At 50.7% G+C, this 5,174-nt stretch overlaps 1 long non-coding RNA gene across 1 annotated transcript in view; it reads right to left on the reverse strand.

Annotated features, from left to right (window-relative positions):
* Window positions 1–2,450: 2,450 nt before the first annotated feature.
* The window catches only part of LOC109299875, an 18,990-nt gene continuing 16,266 nt past the window's right edge, over window positions 2,451–5,174 (reverse strand). Inside the window, exon 3 of the long non-coding RNA XR_002098042.1 lies at window positions 2,451–2,536. This is a non-coding gene — a long non-coding RNA (uncharacterized LOC109299875). The remainder of the gene's footprint in view (window positions 2,537–5,174) is intronic.

The raw sequence follows: 5,174 nt of genomic DNA on the forward strand, positions 1-5,174 counted from the left end.
GTTCCTCCTTCCTCCCCTTCTTGAAAATAGGGACCACATAGGCTCTTTTCCAGCCCTTTGGGACGTGACTGGAGCACCATGAATGCTTGAACAGATGTGCCAGCGGCTCTGCCATGACACTGGCCAATTTCTTCAGCACCCTTGGATGAAATTCATCTGGGCCCACTGATTTGAACACATCCAGCCCCTCCATGTGCCCTTTCACTATGTCTGCGCTAACAGTTGATGGGCTGGTGTCCCTCCTGTGTCTGTCTGATCCAAATGGGAGATTTGTTTTGGTCTGTGTCTAGGAATACAGATGCAAAGAACTCATTGAAGAGCTCAGCTTTGTCCCCCCTCTCTGTCACCAATTGCCCTAGTTTGTCCTGTAGGAGTCTTACGCTACCCTATGCTTTCCTTTTGCTTCCTGTATACCTGAAGAAGGACTTTTTGTTGTCCTTAATTTTTGTCGCCAGCCTAAGTTCTAATCCTGCTTTGGCCTTCCTAACTTATTCCTTGCAAGTGCGAGCCAGGGAGATATACTCCTCTTTGATAGCTACTCCCTGTTTCCACAGTCTGTATACCTCTTTCTTTGCCTTTGAGCTTTCCTGGACTTCCCTGTTCAGCCAAGAGGCTTCTTGGCCCCGTTGCCTCCTTTTATGGGTAATGGGATTGTCTCCTACGCCTGTAGGATTGCTCCCTTGAGGAACGACCACCCTTCCTGGACTGCCATATCGCCAATGCTCTTGAGCTTTAATGCCTCACTAACTAATCTCCTGAGTACACTGAAGTTAGCTTTTCTGAAGTCTAGCACTTCAGCCCTGTTGGTTAGTTTACCCACCCTTTGCCGGATAGTGAATTCAGTCAATGGCCACTATCCCCTAGGTTACCTTGTACCTGCAGATTCCCCACCAGGTCATCTCCTGTAGCTAACACCAAGTCCAGCAAGGCATTTCCCCTAGTGGGATTGTATACCTCCTGTGTTAGGTGGAGGTCCTGTATGCCAGTTAAGAACTTACATGAGCCGTTAGATCTGGCTGACTGCTCCTCCCAGCAGATGTCAGGGTAATTTAGGTCACCCATGACAACCATATGGCTTCTGAGATCTGCTTGTCCTGTGGGCCTCTGAGAGCTGCCTGGAGAATTCCAGGTCAAGCTCATCCTTCTAGTGTGGTGGTCTATAGTAGACCCCCACTACCAAGTGCCTTTCTTCCCAATCTCCTTGTATCTTGACCCACAGTACCTCGATTTGGCCCTCCCCTGTTCCCATCTTGATTATAGAGGATGCATATTGTTTAACATAGAGAGCAACACGCCCCCCTTTTTTTTCCCCACTTTATCCCATCTGTACAACCTGTAACCCTCAATGCCTACTGCCCAATCATGCGTAGGGTCCCACCGGGTTTCAGTTAGTCCAACCAGGTTGAAGTTGTTGCTTGCAAGCCGCAATGCCAGTTCCTCCTGCTTGTTCCCCATGCTCCCAGCATTAATGTAGAGACATTTAAACCCCCGATGGGTGCCTTTGGTGTACCCCCTTGTCCTGATGTCTGTCGGGCCCCTTAGTGCTTACCTGGGCTGATCCAGTGCATTGCTTGTGCCTTGCTGATCCTAGGCTCCTTATCCTCTGCTTCCCCGTCTCCCAACAAACCTAGTTTAAAGCCCTTTGGAGGAGATCAGCCAACCTATAAGAGAACAGACTCTTACTTTTAGAAGAGAGATGAAGACCATCTTGTCCCAGGATGCCTCTCTTATGGCAGTACGGATCATGGTATTGGCCAATATGCTTCCTTAGAAATCGGCTGTTGGTATCGGCCACAAAAATCTCTATTGGCGTACACCTAAAGGAGGTTACTTTATCTTGATGTTGACTATATATCCTAATATTATTGAAATCTGCCTTTCTAAAACTTAGTAAATGCCAAAGGGTGAATATTTTCCTTGTGGTGGTTAACCTTTCATATATTGTCAGTATCACTTAGTGGCACAGCTGCCATTGTTGAATTAACAATTTTGCTTCATTTAAAACGACTACATTAAAAATAGCATATTTTTTCATGTGCTCTAAAACTAGGTGTTTCAAGAACAGAAACTGCAAGGGTGGAGATATTGGTTCCTTAAGCTTTGTCTCATTGTTTTATTTGGTAGGATAGCTTCTTAGGGTAGATGTGACATCTTTTATTAGACCAGCTGAGTACTAGTACTCCTTAGGGTAGACTTGATATCTTTTATTAGACCAGCTGAGTAGTAGTACTCAGTTGGTCTAATAAAAGATATCACATGTACCCAAAGAAGTTTGCCTGCCTGTGTTCTTAGACAAACATGGCTACAACCAAAAAACATTGTTTTATTTGAAATGCAGAAATCTAGAACTCTTGGTTCCAAAATGATACCTTTTATTAGACCAACTGAGAAATTGCAAAAAAAATCTTTTTTTCTGCAAGCTTCCAGGTTCATGCACCCTTCATCAGGCTCAGGGAAAGTTCAAGATGATAAAAAGTCCCCATATGTAGGAAATAAACTTCATTTTTGCAGAGGAAGTAGAAGCTGGAAAACTGTCCTTTGGGTCCATGAGAGTCCCTCTGTGAGCTTGCTCTTTGTTGTGTAGATTGAGCAGGGTTTCTTTCCTGGTGGTGTCAGATGGCAGACAGGGAGGTGTAGAAACCTTTCTTGTTCAGCAATGAAGTTTATAATCCACATTGTTTTATTTGGGCGTTTTATACATGGGCACTTGAAATTTTCTATGACAAACTATCCTTTTGTCTTGCTATTTATGGTATAAATGTGTGTGTGATGCTGCATGCCTCAGTTTCCCTGACTAATGTGTACATGGGGAAAGAAGAGGTTAATTGTGTTTGGAAGCAGTGCTGTGGAGTGTTGCGCTTAAGTACTGTGAGTAATGGGCTGTCAGACAAACCATGAACCAGAATACAGATGTCGATACAAGCTGCTGCACCTGAAGCCTGGGAGGCAACTGAGAGAAGAGAGAGGTAGTTTACCATGGTAGTCTGAAGTCAGTCAGAAAGCAAGGTGGATATATGCCCCTTTATTGACTAACTAAATAAGATATATGGGTGGGGGAAGAGAGAGGACAGCACACAAGCTTCTGTGACTCCCAAATTGACTTCATCAGATGCTGTGAAAGGACAGCATAGAGCAGAGTATAAAGTGTAGTGAGTGATTAGAATACAGTAGGAAGGAAAGTGGGGGGATGAGGGGTGCTATGAGAGGTATACAGGCAAAAAACCCATAAGAAAAAAGGTGTCATAAAAGATAATCTGAGTTATGGGATAAGAATCATAGTCCCTGTTTGAACCATACTTAATACAGTTTAGTTTGTGGACGATGTCTTGTTCCACAGTTTCCCATTGAAACCAGTTTTTTTCTGTCTAAGAGCAACAGTCCTGAGGTCAGCAATGGAGCATCCAGGGAGGTCAGTGTTCTGCCACAGGTGTTTGTCTTTCTGCAGCTTATGTCAGATTAGTGTTCATCAGGGATCCCGGCTTTCCATTTCCCACGGAAAAAGGAGAAAACCACGGATTTCCTGTTTTTCTTGGAGAAAATGCAGATTTCTCTTTTTAGCAGAGAAATCTATGGATTCTCCACCTTTGCAAAGAGCTCTTGTAGACTGGCACAGCTCCAGCCTGCAGGAGCCAATTGCAAAAAGGGCGGGAAACCCCCAGGGAGGGAGAGTGGGGAGGATGGAGCCTGAGCCTCTGAGGCAGCCAAGGCCGGGCTCAGGTTCAGACTTGCCCTTCGTCCCTGGAGCATGGAGGTAAGTGGGGCTATGGGGCAGGGCTGGGGAAGATAGTTGGGGGCTGAAGGAGCGGGGGTGCTGTTGGCCCCAGGCAGCACATCGCAGCTGGGGGCAGGGCCAGAGGGTGAGGGCAGGGGTGCCCCTCTGTGGGGGCTTTGTGGGAAAGCGATGCCCAGCACAGTGTGGTAGTACCCGCTATGTATAGGCCATATGCATGCTGCCCAGCCAGGGGAGGGGGAGAGAGAGGCTGGTATGTGGCCGGAGCACGGCTCCGTGGCTGATGCTGCAGCCAGGGCGAGGGATGGGGGGGCTTGGGCTTGCACACGGCGCTGTCACTTGCCTGGAGGCCTGTGATGGCAATGATGGCCGCTGCCTCCAAAACCTCCTGCTGCCACTGTGGAGCCATGCTCAGAGCTGTGTGGCTGGCAGCAGCAGCGCAGGGTGGTGGTGCTAGGAATGGCTGTGTGCCACTCGGCCACCACTGCCCTGCGCTGCTGCTGCTGGCTGCACAGTTCGAGGCATGGCTCCATGGCGGCAGCGGGAGGTTTTGTACTCAGTGGCCATCACCACTGGCACAGGCGGCGGCTGCCGCTTGCCTGTGGGGCTGCCCGTGCCAGCAGTGATGGCCACTGCATACAAAACCTGCTGTTGCTGTTGTGGAGCCGTGCTCGGAGCTGTGCAGCCAACGGCAGCGATGCAGTGCGGGGTGGTGGTGGCGGCTGTGTGGCACTCAGCCATTCCCAGCCCCACCACCACGCTGCGCCGCTGCCCACATAGCTCCGAGCATGGCTCCGTGGCAGTAGCAGGAGGTTTTCTACGCAGTGGCCTTCACCCCTGGCACATGCAGCCTCACAGGCAAGTGGCAGCGGCTGCCTGTGCCAGCGGTGACTGCCACTGCCTACACAAGCTCCTGCTGCTGCCGTGGAGCCGTGCTTGGAGCTGTACAGCCAGTGGTGCAGAGCAGGGTGGTGGTGGGGATGGCTGCGTTCCGCCCAGCTACCACCATGCTGCCACCCGGTGGCTGGCTGCAGAGCTCTGGGCAGAGCTCTGTGGCAGCAGTGGGGAAGTTTTGGAGGTAGTGGCAGTCACCGTCACCACAGGCCTCCAAGTAAGTGGCAGTGGCTGCTGCGTGCAAGCCCAAGCCCCCGCCCCCCTGCCATGCCCTCATCCCTTGCCCTCACTGCAGAGTTGGCCATGGAGCTCTGCTCCGGCCGCATGCCAGCCTCCCAACCCCCCCTCCCCCAGATAGGTGGCATGTATGCGGCCCGCACATGGTGGGCACCACCACGCTGCCTGCCTGTATCACTTGCCCACAAAGGCCCCCACAGAGGGGCACCCCTGCCCTCACTCCCTGGCCCTGCTCCCAGCTACAATGTGCCGCTTGGGGCTGGCAGCAGCCCTGCTCCCTCAGCCTCCAACCATCTTCCCCAGCCCTGCCCCA

This window comes from Gavialis gangeticus, unplaced genomic scaffold (assembly GCF_001723915.1).
Source record: "Gavialis gangeticus isolate Ggan-Ray unplaced genomic scaffold, GavGan_comp1, whole genome shotgun sequence".
Taxonomy (NCBI): Eukaryota; Metazoa; Chordata; order Crocodylia; family Gavialidae; genus Gavialis; species Gavialis gangeticus.